This window comes from Delphinapterus leucas, chromosome 15, assembly GCF_059928025.1.
Source record: "Delphinapterus leucas isolate spDelLeu-1000000601 "Yukka" chromosome 15, BTC_Dleu_Yukka2, whole genome shotgun sequence".
Lineage (NCBI taxonomy): Eukaryota > Metazoa > Chordata > Mammalia > Artiodactyla > Monodontidae > Delphinapterus > Delphinapterus leucas.
This window is the reverse complement of record NC_143143.1, coordinates 21,250,492-21,265,883: the sequence shown is the minus strand read 5'-3', so window position 1 is coordinate 21,265,883 and position 15,392 is coordinate 21,250,492.

Below are 15,392 nucleotides of genomic sequence, written 5' to 3'. Positions count from 1 at the left end.
AGGGGCTGTGTTGGTCCAAAAAAGCTGCCCTTTCTCATCTTCCCCAGACTATTCCCTCATACGTTATTCAATAATTTATGCCAGCCTGTGCCCATTTTACAGAGGAGGAAACAGGTTCAGAGAGGTTATAGAATTGCTGAAGGTCACAGAGCTGGTAAGGGGAGGGAGTGGGATTTGAGCCGGACAGTCTGACTCCAAGACCCTTGTGCTTAACCACAATGCTACCCAGGCCCCAATTACCCAGATGAAAGAATTGGTTCCTCCCCTTGGGATGATTCTGTGTGACAGAGACCAGCCCCGTCTTTGGAAAGTTGTCAACTTACACAAATTCCCTTGATGCCCTCCTGCTCACAACCCCCCTGCAAAGGGGACTCAGGCAGCATTAATGGGAGAACTGGGTCTCTTCACCTGCCCCAGAGGTGGACATAGGACTTACCAACCGGGAAGCTCCAGGTTCTGTGAAGATGGGCGGTACCCAGTCTGTCCGTCTGTCAGCTGTTACTCAAATACGGTGAGGGACGCTTGCCTGCTTATGGGAAAAAGCAACCACAGCGATAATAATAGTAATAATAATAATTAGTAATGAGAATGATGCTACATTTCTGTATGACTTGCTAGACATTAGACACTCTCGTGAGTACCTTGCATGGCTTGTGTATTTAATTAATCCCCATAACGATGCTTTGAGGGTGCGTGTTAGTTTCCTGGGGCTGCCATAACAAATTGCTACAAACCAGGGGGCTTAAAACAGCAGAAATTTACTCCCTCATAGCTCTGGAGGCCAGAAGTCTGAAATCAAGATGTCAGCTGGGCCATGTTCCCTCCGAAGGCTCTGGGGGAGAATCCTTCCTTGCCTCTTTCATCTTCTGGTAGTTGCCTTGGCTAGTAGCTGCATCACTCCAATTTCTGCCTGTGTCCTCACACGGCACTCCTCCCTGCGAGTCTGTCTCCATGGCTCCAAATCTCTCTCTCTCTCCTCATAAGGACAGCAGTCATTGCATTTAGGGCCACCCTAATCCGGGAGGGCCTCATCTTAATCACATCTGCAAAGACCTTATTTCCAAGAAAAGGTCACATTCACAGGCCCTGGGGGGTTAGGACTTCAACTTTGGGGGATACAATTCAACCCACAACAGGTAGGTACTATTATTATTTCCATTTCACAATAGGAGTCCAAGGTACTGAGAGGTTAAGAATCTATCTGAGGTCACACAGCTTTATTAGCGGAGCCAGGATTTGAACTCAGATATTCTGGGAGGCTGTGCCCTGAACCGCTGTGTCAACAATTGCTTTGCCTGCAGAGCTGCCCGACCTGGCACTTCAGACACTCGGCTCACCTGCAGCATCTGGTGACAACAAACACACACTGAATTAGCTGAACATGTGGAAAGCCCCATGGCTGTGTCGGGTGGCTCCCAGGAGCCCAAGGACAGGTGAGGGGCTTGGCAGTTGGTGGGGATTCTTGTTTATCTCAACAGGGAATCAGGCTCTCAGTGTGGCTGGGTGGGCACATGACCTCCTGCTGCCACCTGGGTAATTGGTTTTCTGTGTTCATGTCAATAATGAACAATATTAAAGGAGGCTGGAGATGCAGTGGAGATACAAGCGTTGTGGAAGGAACAAAGAGATTTTAATGTGTTGAGTCTCGGTTGTGGGAAGATGAGGGGCATGATAATGAGCATGAAAACAGAAGCGATTATGCAGCGGTCCTCACCCCATCCATCATGGCTCTCGTCCGGGGCTGGTGGCAGAGCTGGAGACTTCTGAGATCTGGGCATGATCTCTGCTCTTTATTTACATCTCAACTCAGGTTGCACTGACAAGGAGCGAAAGGAATTCCAGGGAAGAAATGTAACTACATGATATATTTCCTACAGAAAGTGCAAACACAATACAGACTCTCTGGTTAAATATATCATCCCAGAAACGATCCAACTGCCGAAAGCTTAAGTCTGCACTTTGTATTCTTGCTGAGAGATCATTAAAGCGGTCCCCCCTTAGCCACAGGGGATATGTTCCGAGAACCCCCGTGGATGCCTGCAACTGTGGATAGTACCCAACCCTATATACTGTTTTTTCCTATACATACATACATAGGTATTATGATAAATTTTAATTTATAAAGTAGGCACAGTAAGAGATTAACAATAATAACTAATAATAAAACACAATTATAACAATATACCATAATAAAAGTTATGTGAATGTGGTCTCTCTCAAAATAGCTTACTGTACAAGTTTAATGCCTTTTTTAACTAAGCAACGTATCATCATTTGTGGCTGTTACCTTTTGCAGTTTGTGGAGGTGCAATAGCAAAACCAGCGCGGATTTCTTTTTCTTTCTCACAGTTTCACGGATAGAAGATTTGTTCTTACCATAAGCAAACTTAATATATGGGTTTTTTCCCTTGTTAAGTCAAGAACTTTCACCTTTCCACTTAAAGGGAGCACTTTACGGGTTCCCTTTGGCATATCCGAATTGCCAGCATCACTAATCTGTGCTTTGGGGCTACTATTAAGTAAAATAAGGGTTACGGGAACACAAGCACTGAGATACCAAGACAGGCAATCTGATAACCAAGAGCGCTTCCAGGTGATTAACGGGCAGGATATGCTGGGCAAAGGGACGTTTCTTGGGATGGAGCCGGAAGGCGTGAGATTTCATCATGCTACTCAGAACAGCCCACAATTTAAAATGTATGAATTGTTTATTTCTGGAATTTTCCATTTAATATTTTTGGACTGTGGTTGATCGCTGGTAACTGAAACTGCAGACAGTGAAACTTCAGACAAGTGGGGAAGGCTGTATATACCCTCTGAGGCCACTGGCCTCCCCTGTTCTCTTCCTGACTGCGCTGCATCTCCTCCCCTTCGCCCACCCTGTTCCCCGGGTCTGTCTTCCACACCATTTCCTTCTCTCCACACCTGCCTGGACAACCTCATCTTCTTCGTGGCTTTGACTTGTGGCTGGCTGTGTGCTGATAATTCCAAACTGTACCTTCCCAGGTGCCCGACACCTGTTCTTCCCTTCTCAGTTCTTCACAGTCTTTATGACCAGGTTCTACATTTTCGTAGTTAAAACTGAGACAGTATAAACAGTCAGTATAAATTCTTCCTTCCTTCTTGGTCTTGCATCTGCCTAGTTCCTTCCTTCATCAGAGATCATTGCTGGTCTCTTATGACTCCTTCTAGAGGTACACATGTACCAGAAAATATAAATGGTAGTTTTTCCTCATTTTCCCTTCAAATGTGACACCAGTGAACTCTCTCTGTCTCTCCATGACCATGGAGGAAGGGCAATGTGAGAACAGAGCAAGAGGCAGCTGTCTGCAAGCCAGGAAGAGAGTCCTCACCAGAAACTGACCCTGGCACCTTGATTTCAGATTTCTAACCTCCAGAACCATGAGAAAATAAATGTTTGTTGTTTAAGCCCCCCAGTCTATGGTATTTTGTTATGGAGCCTCAGCAGACTAACATACCCATATTGTTTCAATTAATTTTAGTTCTATAAGTAAAGCATACTTCCACTCTCCTTGTAAAAAAAATTAAACATTAAAGAGTCTTTAACCAACACCTCCCATCTTGATTCTCTAGACCAGGAGTCCCAAACTATGGCCCACAGGCCCAATCTGGCTCTCTATCTGTTTTTGAAATAAAGTTTTATTGGAACGCAGCTCATTCATTTATATATTGTCTGCATTTGTGCTCCATAAGAAGAGCTGATTAGTAAGACCTCATAGGCCTAAAATATTAACTGTCTGGCTTTTACAAAGCAATACTGCTGACAACTGCTCTAGACCATGTCCAGAAATAAGCACTATTACCAGCTGGTGTGAATTCTTTCTGCATAGATAGCACTGTATTATTTGGGGTGTGTGTGTGTGCGTGCGTTACAGTCATGGTATCATCTCTTTCTGTACCTTCTTTTTCAGGCGACAATAAGCCTTGGATATTTGTCCACATTGGTAGACATAGTTCATTATTTTAACTGTTGCATAATATTCCAAAGTATGAACATACCAGGTTTTATTCCATGATTTTATTAATGGACATTCTGGCTGTTTCCAGCTTTTTCCACAATAAACAATGCTACAACAAATACCTATATACACCTCCTTACACACGTGTTTGAGCAATTCTCTGTGATTAATACTGGGATTGCTGGGCCATGATGCAGATACATTTTTAAATTTAGTCCTACTTTTTGAATAGGCCGTGCATTTACGTGATTCAAAAATTAAAAATGATGTACAAGATATACATTGCAAAGCCTCACCTCTCCCTCTTTTCTAATCTATTTCACCATCTGCCACCCCTATAGGTATTAGTTTCTTATACATCCTTTTAGGGTTTCTTTATTAAAACAAAGCAAAGAAGAATATGTATTTCTATTTTCTCTTCTTTCTTACCCAAAAGGTAGCATACTATATATATTCTTCTTTATTTCACTATTCTTTCGCTTGACAATATATTCTGGAGATCTTCCCATAACTATAAATCTTCTCATATCAGTATATAGAATGTGTGCTCATGCCTTTTTAATATAGCATTTGGTCTGTGTAGTATTTCTCTCCATTGATGTACCCTAGTTTATCTAACTTGTCCCTTATAGAGGCTCACTTTTTTCCTTTCTTTTGTGACTACAACAAGACATGAACATTTTAAGTGTCAGTAGATGTAGCCATGTTGCCCTTTAAAGGGGCTGTGCAGTTTGTACATCTATGTGGGCCCCTTTTTAAGGAGCCAAAACAGAGCAGACGCTTGCTTGTACCTTAAGCTCCAGCAGTTCCCAGAGCACGACATGTTTTGTCATGTGTCCTTACTATTCTCTTTGTTGGAACCTCCCTTTCTACACCTTGTCAGTCTAGCTGACTCTAAAATCTTCCTCTAAGTTTTGACTTGAAAATCTGTGAAGCTATAAACCCCTGTGGTAGAGTTGATTATTCCCTCTCTTGGACACTTGCCCACATCTCTATTTTTGCACTTCTCACATTGTTCATTTTCTTTTCTTTCCCAGTCTTGTCTCCCTTCCTTCGTGGTGGACTTCTTGAAGGATGAGACCACATCTTCATTCATCTTTTATTCCTGAAGCCTAAGACAGTGTCTGTTGTGGAATAGTTGCTCAATAAAAGTTGGCTGAATGAATAAATTAACAGATAAGTGATCACTGAAAACAGAGATGAACCAACAGAATTGAATTTGGACAATGAATTCATGGGTGTGTTTATCCACTCATCTGCCAATCATGCAGATGAGCTGATCTGCGTCTGCCGATGGAATTTCGACGTAATTTGCATGCTGGAGGGGGAGGCTGCCAGTTCACAGAGAATTCTAGGCATTTGTCATTCATTATAGAACATAAGCTTGCGTTGGAGTTTATGCAGCACAGCGTCAGCCAATTAGAGGAGATTGTAGCTTTGGAAGCAAACATCTGCTTGGTGCTGAGTAAACAATAGTTAGAGTCTGGTGTTTTACGACAGTGTGATTAATTTGAATCTCATGTAGTTTAGTACTTGACCATGTGGGACTCACAGAGATCATGCCCATAACCCAAGTTACAGCTGCAAAAACCATATCTGGGATTTCCTGCTATTGGCCTCAGGTACTCGGAGATGATTTCTGGTTGGTGTGACACCTGGGACGAGGGGTAAGAGTCCTGTTCAATGGGAGCCACCTCACTTAAACAATAGTAGAGACGGACACCTGTCTCCAAATTCTATCCTGAATAATCCTCTACAATCCTATCCTGGATAACCCTCTATCATTCTATCCTGGATAACCCTCTGTAATTCTATCTTGGATAACCCGCCTGTAGACAATTCATAGAGTATTGGGAAAACATGAATGCATTCTGTTGGCCTTCGATCATTTGTCCAGGGGGAAGGAGGTTAAAAGAAATGTGGTAAGGAAAGTACCATCAATCAAGCTCCTTTTCTATGGCAGGTTCTTTTCCAGATGCTTTTCCCCCCTTTTCCCCCTTTGCAATGCACAACAATATGAGGTCAAGATTATCAATTCTTATTTTACAAAAAAGCAAACTGAGTTGGAGGGACCTGTCCTGGGCTCCCAGCTGGCAGGTGGCTATGCTGGGAGTTAAAGCTCATCTGCCAAAGCATGTGCTGCTCTCAGGATACCACCCCGCCTTCCCAGAGGATGTGGCCAATGGTATTCGACAGAGCCGCTGGCTGTGACGTAGCTCTGATTCTCTGTAGATAGTGCTGGGTGGATTGGCTGTGAACTCTGCCTGCCTTGCTTCCAAATAAAATAATCAGATGTGCTGGCATCTTTGCCTGTGGGGTTCTCAATAACATCATCCAAATGCTTTGTGTGGAAAGATGAGGGGCCTGGTGAAAAGCTGGCTGCTGGCGGACTCCAGCGTGTAGCAAATGACAGCCAAGTGGCCAGGAATGCAGAGTATTTGCTAAGCTAATAATGCTGCCTAGCTCCATAACTACTACAGAGTTGAAAAAATAATCAGGCCGCTGGTTTGCAACAGAATCATCTATGGAGCTCTGAAAAATCAGCATGTCTGGTCACCACCCACAGATATTCTGATTTCACAGGCATTTTAAACAAGCCTTCCTTCTATTCTGATGCATAGCCAGGTATTGGAATCTGTGGTCTAGTCGAATGGATCATTTGAGTCATCAGACCTTGAATAAGGGTTGCTTTCTTTGGATACACCTTTTCTTTATCACATTAGGTCAATCTCTCTCTCTCTGTGTCTCTCTCGTATATTTTTTTTCTAGCAGTCAGAAATTCTTAAAAGCTTTTTGCCACTAAACCATCTGCTGGTGAAATCTCCCACTAGGTTTCAAACGCCAAACTGTTCCCGGTAGCAATTTTCTTTATTATTTTGGGGAAAAGAATGAATTACATTTCTTCCCTCTGAATGAAAATCCTTTAAAAATACTCATATGGACCAGTAGCAGTTGCTTATATTTTTAAAAGAAATAGCTTTATTAGACACATGTTTTATGAGTTTACTTCAGGTTTTCCTCACAAGCTTGATTCTTGCCTCGAGGACAGGAAGTGTGGATGGGTCCAGCACCGGGATGCCCTGGCTGGCAGTGGTGATATAGAGAATGGAGACCAATTTGGCTCAAAGAATTACAGGATGTTTTATTGAGTTCCTGACACCCGCAAGCTTTATGGAAGTAGCCATGCAATGCTATAAGCCTCATTTGAGGGTTTATGTGGCTGTACCCTTGTCACACTGTGTAATCCCCTCCCAATTCAAAACCTTTCCCCATTACTATCAAAACCCACATCCTGTGACAAGTAGCAGGAGTGTTATTAAAAGTCTTGGGAAAAATAAACCTGAAAATGTTTCCTTTGTCTCCATTTGGAGATGGTTTTCTTTAAGAGTCTCGTTAGATGATCTTCTAAGCCTTTGAAATTCATTTGTTATGGCGGATGGCCGGCTATCCACCCAAACCTCATGATCCCCTTTCTGTAGCATGAAGTTTTACTGGGAGGCAACTTCCCATCCAGGGACCACATGAGGCAGCGCCCTGTGCGTCAGTGTGCGGTCCTCTGTTTAGTCCTGACCAATGGATATGAGCGGAAGTGATGTGTGTCACTTTTTTTTTTTAAAAAAAAGAAGTGGGCACCTTTTCCATTTCTCTTTTTCTACCAACAGGATGCAGATAATTCCAAAGTCTTGGGGGGAAGTAGAATCATAACATGGAAAGAGGCTCGATCCCTGAATCACTGCATGGAAGAAAGTCGCCTGCTGACTAGAAATACCATCACTGGGCTTTCATGTGAATGAGAAGTAAGTTCTCAGTATGCTGAACTACTGGAGTTTGAGGTTTGCTCATTAACTATACTGATCAGCAGGGTGCTGAAGACCTTCATCTAGTTTAAGGCACTTTGACCTCCCAACACAGGAATGCTGGTAAGAGCAATGACTCCTTCTAATGTCCAGCATGGAACATCTGAGATCAGTAAAGAATTTTTATTCTGTGACAACCATTCTAAGAGAAAAGAGAATATTTGTTACCAGATAATGGTATGAATAGAAAAAGATATTAAGGATGAAAGAAGACTGTAAAAGTGATACCCATTGGGACAGGCAGGCAGATGAAAGATTTTTGCCCCTTAAGATGGAAAAATATTTCCTACCCTCATCCTGTTTTAAACCTCTGATAATAGGCTTTGTATCTTCCACTGCACTAACCCTGCAGAGACAGTTCTGGCAGTAACCAGGGAAGAGGATCACTTTGCAAATAACACGTTTCAGTACCAACAGCAATAAATATCCTTGAAAGTCTCCGCAAACTAGGCAGTAGGTTAGGTAGAGTGAGGACAAAAAAAAAAAGTCTGCCAAATGATACGTCTTCAGAGTGCTTACAAAGCAGTTAAGCTGACAGAACATAATAATAAGAAATATTAAGGAACAAAGGCCAAGTATAAAATTAGTGGTAAGAAGGGAGCTGACACAGGCCTTCAGGAGAAAGCAACCACACTTGGGCATGTGACATAGCATCAGGCAGAGAGTCCTGGGTAGGAATCTCATTTGGGCAGCTTACATCTGGGTGAAATGCAAATAAGAATAAACAAGGTCTCTGAAGCACCATTTGCTTTAAGCTTTAAAAATAATTTTTAGAATTTGGGTAAGCCTATAAAAGTGATTTATTAAATGTCATTTGACATGTGAGTAGCGACCACAATAAAAACTGCAAACCAGTGTCCTAATATTCTTCCTGCAGTCGAGTTATTATGCAATTCTGATTGGAGCCAAAGCCATGCTTTAAAAAAAAGGAATATAAATTTTTTTGTAAACTAGATATTTTAAAAATTAACAATGTGCCCAGCTTGCAAACTGACCAATCAGGATGGGCCCAGGCCTTAGAGGGGACCTGGAAGCTCCAAACTCTACGTGGTATTAACCTTTCACCTGCTGGATCACTGGTAGATTGAGGAAGATTCCTGGGGAGGGAGTAATTGGGAGAGTGGCTTTTTATAACCAATATGGAAGTATTTTATTATTTTAACAATCCTCAGAGTTGCACCTATGCATACTGGACAAACATCAACCCAATACAGAATCATTGTAAAAAATGAAAACAGTGCTGACAAAGAATCTCACTCTGTTCCCACCCCTCAGAGATGATTACCGCTAACAATTTAGGGTATATCCTTCCAGACTTAAAAAGTTTTCTGTGCACGCACAAACAACATCATACCATGCATTCTGCACCACAAGCTGTTCTTTTCTCCCCTCTCAAAAAAAGAATATAGGGCTCCCCTGGTGGCGCAGTGGTTGGGAATCCGCCTGCCAATGCAGGGGACACGGGTTTGAGCCCTGGTCCGGGAAGATCCCACATGCCGCGGAGCAGCTGAGCCCGTGCGCCACAACTACTGAGCCTGCACTCTAGCGCCTGTGAGCCACAACTACTGAGCCTGTGTGCCACGACTACTGGAGCCCGTGCTCCACAACAAGAGAAACCGCCACAATGAGGAGCCCGCGCACTGCCCTGAAGAGTAGCCCCCGCTGGCCGCAACTAGAGAAAAACCCGCATGCAGCAACAAAGACCCAATGCACCCAAAAACAAAAATAAATAATAAAATAAATAAATTTAAAAAAAAAAGAATATATCGTGAGCACTATGTTGTGTGATCACATGAAGAATTACCTATGTTCTTGCTTTTTCTTTATCTCCTGATGAGAAGTTGCAGACCTAAATCAATACCATTCTTGAAGTGTTTCGAGGCCCTCCCAAGCTTCAGCCTCACACTCATGCAGCATTTTATGTGTGCGTTGTTCTTGGTGCAGTGTTGTGGGAAGCCATAGCAAGGGTCCCCTCCTGCAGCTAATTTCCCCCCATTATCTTCCTCGGTTGTTTTTCTAATCTCTCTTATTCCATACCTTGCAGGGCTCACTCTTATCTTGACCTCCTAAGTGAATTTTAGTCTTTGGAAGGATCCATCGTGTGTCGTAATTTCTTAGCCAGTTTCTTGTACTTTTCTCTCCCTTCATACTTTCCTTGTCCTAGTGTTCTTTCCTCAGTACCCTGTCAGATGCTGGAAAGATCCTCCTGGATCTCCTGCCCCTCTTTCTCCATAAGCCAGTCTCGTGGCCTTTCACCCAGGAGTCAGATGGTGGGTAGAAAACTTTAAATTCAAGATTGCGCTGTTTGGGTTCCACGCTGCATGTAAAGGGAGCGGATCTACCTATTTTACGTTCCCGAAGTACTCTGTACATCTTCCCAATATCCAGTGAACTTACTAAAAGTTTGTTTCCCTTATAGATTTTATTTCACAGGGAAGAAGCTGCATCTTTCGTGTTCTCCATGGTATCACCATAACCACACCTGGCACATGGCAGGTGCTTAGTAAACATCTGAATAAACAACCAGGAGGAAAAGGACCCAGACTGAATGAAAACTGAGCTGAATGTCCTAGGACTCAGGATCCTGATTGTCCACAGGCTGAAGTGACCTAAGAGGCGAGAGTGACAAGTCTACAACAGCTGCATATTGCAAAGGAAAGGCCAGCAGATGTTCTGACTGCTTCTAGGTGTTGCTGGTAGGCTGTGTCAGATGGGGCTGCCAGGCATGGCCTGCCACGTCAGGAGACCTTGGGAGAAGGAGCTGATCTCGAGCTACAGCAGATGGTGAGTGCTGTCTTTCGATTTTAACATTTAAGGAAAAGAACTGGGAATAGACGGTCAGCTCAGTGGCAGTTATGATGCATTTAAATAAGCCTTGCAAATCATTTACAGAAATGCAGATGCCTCAAAAATTCTTAATTGCCCATGGATGATTTTGTAGGAGCTTCCTCTGGTCCATTTTTCTATCCTCAGTGTCTAGTAAGAGTGTGGCACGGAGTGAGCCCCCTGCACACTGGGGAGTGGGTAGAGGAAGGGGGACCGCCCTGCTGAAAGAATGCACATCCTGAGACATAATGGCATTAACTGACTATGACTAACCTATCATCTTCCCAGGGGAGTCCCAACCCTAAGTGCAAAGACTGTGTCTTACGGTTTTGTTTTTTTTTTAGGTTTTTGACACTTAGTTGGATAAACAAGTTTATCTGTAAATTTAGTCAACATACATAATTGAGCTAAAAACTTCAATAGAAAGATACATTTTAAAACCACTTGGAAAGCCATCTCTATGAAGTGATTTTTCCCAGGACCTTATACCAGAGGACACCATTTTAACTGTCAGAGGTTCCATGAGCTGAAGCTGTGTGTCCCTCTCCCATAGCAAATTTACCCTAAGGGTTATTATAATACAAACTCCACAAGGAAAAGAAGTTCGGTATTGTTGCCTCTTGGTAGAGAAAAACTCAACCTAGTTATGAGACCAACCACAACACAAAGAAAACCTGCACTAACTACTATATTAGTAACAGACGATGCTGGTGTGAATAACTTGTATTATATTCTAGAGCCCTTATAAATAAATTCCCCCGTTAAGTGTCTGCATTATCAACTAGAGGGTTAGTTAACATGTGGTAGAATGAGGACTTATGCAAGGTATAATGCGCAAAGCATTTTACTACGTATGAAAAACAAGTGCAGTCTAGTTAGGAGAAAACCAACCAGACTCTATATCACACACACCTTAATGACAAGACTCCCTACCACATGTGAATGTAAAACATTTAGTTTAAAAATGTTGACACTACAATATATAAAATAGCTATTATAAATGCACATAGTGTATTCCATAGCTGCCAGGTTTACTTTGTTTTTTTTTTTTTTTTAAGGAGACTGTAAGTTACACTGTGGTTAAGACTTGTATCTTCACCCTTGAAAAAGCCCATATTCTGTCACAATGATGTATGGTCAGACTTAACAGCCTCAATTGTTAAACACTTGGATCAAGTTCTCAATCACTCCTGAACACATAAAATATTCATGAAGGGACTTCCCTGGTGGTCCAGTGGTAAAGAATCCACCTTACAATGCAGGGGATGCGGATTCGATCCCTGGTCAGAAAACTAAGATTCCACATGTGGCAGGGCAACTAAACCCGCGTGCCACAACTACTGAGCTCGTGCACCTCAACTAGAACCCGCGTGCTGCAAACTACAGAGCCCACGTGCCCTGGAACCTGCGCATCATAACTAGAGAAGAGAAAACCTGCTCGCCACAACTAGAGAGAAGCCTGCGCACCGCAACCAGTGATCTCGCATGCCTCAATGAAGATCCTGCGTGCCGCAGCTAAGACCCAATGCAGCCAAAAATAAATAAATAAATAAATAATAAATCTTAAAGAAAATATCGTGAGGACATGAAATAAAACTGTTACTGTGCGGGGAGCATCGATCAAAAGGGTGATGTTTATGTAGCATTGTTAATTGGCTTTCTACAGTGAGATGTTCTGTTTGTTGGGGTCTATCTGATGAAATGTGGGTTGTGACAGCAGCTCCTGGCAATGACTTGGGGTGGCTTCATGGTCAGGGAACTGGGCAACCATCTGACCAACAGGCTGGGGAGAGGAAGGAGGGTTGAAGAGGTCGCTGGGAGCTCTTGTGGTCCAAATTTCTTATCAGTGAGCTGTAGGGAGTACTCCGTCTCTCAGATTTATCAACAACTTTAATGAATGTCGTGTTTGAATAATGACCTGTATCTGGACTTGCACAAAGTCCCGAAAATACTTCTACAAATTGTGTTTTTATCTCAAGGACTGCAGTGATGTGTGACATTACCATTGATATCATCTACTGAGAACTCTTTCCCAGGTTCTTTATTAAGGTTTAATTAAATTTTATGTGTTATCAATTAGGATTAATCTACATTTAGTCTGAATTAGAGGGAACCAATTATAAATAACACCACTTCTCATTTATTCGTGAATACAAAATGAAGGTTTTTAAACTTCCTTTGGAAAAAAAACCCACAACCCTGATGAACCAAATATGCACTTTAAAGAGTTTTATGCCCAAGAGGCTAAGAGTTCTATTAAAATAAAGTGAAAGGATGAGAATTCCTGTAGAAAGGTGTTATAGACAGAAAATGGGAGTAGTGAGGGGAAAGAGAGGCAGCCCAAATTGTGAATAAAGCTGACATCTGGGAGGAGTTTCAAGAAACTTGCATTTTCTATTTTCACACTTTTAGAAAATATGTGAACACATAACCACATGTATCGCAACATTTTGTTACTAATAGACATTTTGCTGTAGCTCCAGGAGTCCTTCAGACACCAGGCAATCTAAAATATAATCCATTCTCCCACCCCTAACCATGAGTTCTACAAAACCCCTCCCCAAGTAGGTGCAAAGGACCTGCCCTGGTAGAATGATTATACTTGGTGGGAACACATCAAAACATTTTCCTTCTGAAACTCTGGCTGGATGTAGATTTATCTAAGTGCCATTAGCTACGAGAACAACAAAAGCAATAGAGATGTAGTCAGGTGTGTGTGGTCGAGGTAGAGACTTTCAGCTTTACATTGTTAACCTGGAGTAGTCACAGAGAGAGAAGAAAGGAGAGGGCATCACAGTTATTGAAACATCTCTGCTACTGGAAGAGGCCAGACCAGCTGTGCTCTGTGGTTGTATTTGGTGAGACCAGTTCAAAGCAGTATAATATATTTCGTTATCTTTCTTTTTTTTTTTTTTTTTTGCGGTATGCGGGCCTCTCACTGTTGTGGCCTCTCCCGTTGCGGAGCACAGGCTCCGGACGCGCAGGCTCAGCGGCCATGGCTCACGGGCCCAGCCGCTCCGCGGCATGTGGGATCTTCCCGGACCGGGGCACGAACCCGTGTCCCCTGCATCGGCAGGGGGACTCTCAACCACTGCGCCACCAGGGAAGCTCCAAGTTATCTTTTTTCTGAGCACAAGTAGGATTGCACTCCACCTCTCCCTCCACCTTGGATAAGGGCGTGAGACTTGTTTGGTCAATGAAATACAAGAAGTGATGGGTATCTGTTCCGCGTAAGAGGCAGCACACAATTCGCCATGGTTTCTGCCTCCTGCTGCAGTAATCATGGAAACATGGTTCAGATAGAGCATCCACCAGCCTAAGGTGGGCAGGGTCTTCCCTGCCAACCTGCGTTGGTTAAGTAGCAGGAGCAATAAGTAAACTTTTATTTTGTTAAACCACTGAGAATGAGTTTCGCTGCTTTAGCCGAACATGCCCGATAGACCCTCTCTAAGCTTTGATTTCTTCTAAGCTTTGGTACCTACCTCATTGGGTTGTTACATGGGGGAAAAAAAATGGAGTAATTCACAAAAAGTGTTTCACTCAATGTCTGGCACACAGCAGGTACTTAAAAAATGTTAATGCTTGCTATTATTATTTTTAACATCTTTATTGGAGTATAATTGCTTTACAATTGTGTGTTAGTTTCTGCTGTATAACAAAGTGAATCAGCTATATGTATACATATATCTCCATATCCCCTCTTTCTTGTGTCTCCCTCCCACGCTCCCTATCCCACCCCTCTAGGGGGACACAAAGCACCAAGCTGATCTCCCTGTGCTATGCAGCTGCTTCCCACTGCTTTCTATTATTGTTGTTATAATTGGGGGTGCCTATATATTATGCCTAAATGACCCCATTTGTGATACTGTGATAGTATGTTCCAAGTTTATTTAAACTATTAGCATTTTGGTATCTTGCCCTCCCACCTAATCAGAATTCCCACATCAGGCACCCTTGATTCCCCTCTGTTAAAATGGTTTCCAGAGTAGAGAAAGCCTTGTAAGGCATGGTCCTATTTACTTCCTCTTCTCCCTACATCACTATCTAGTAATCCCACAATATATAGTTTAAGAAAGGACAAAAATAATCAACCTTATGATGACAGCCCATTTAGGGAGGCACTGTGTTTTCAATGAGCAGCTGGAGACCTAACCTGCATAGGCCTTCTGACATATCTGTTGATTCAAGGACTCCTTTTCCACAAATATCCAGCAGTTCTAAGAGTAGCTAGTGATTTCTTCTACAAATTTTCTGGGCTGGGTCTCAGTTAAGTGTGTCCAATCTATGTACAGATATAAACCAAGAGACTTGAATTCCATTGGTGACCAATAAACAGGTATGCACTGTGAACTCTTCCCATGGGCTTGGTATGCTATTGTTCCAGAAAACCTTTATCGGTTGCCGTGTAGTAGGAAACCTGAGAGACACCCGGGAACAATGATCAGACCAGTTCAAATATTACCTGGACCCAGAATTTAGAATGTTCAGTTCTTTTGGATGGTAAGTTCTTGTTCCAGAATCAGACTGTGGTCCCAGTGTGTGCAAACTCACTACAGTCAGGAATGTTTTGGCTGCAAGCGACAGAAACCCAGCACAAACCGAAAAGGAAAGTTACTGGCTCTCTTTACTGAGAAATTGCAATGGCCCAATGCTCCAGCTTCAAGTATGGCTGTACCTGGGTGTTCCGATGATGTCGTTATCTCTTTGTCATGCCCCACTCTGACTTACT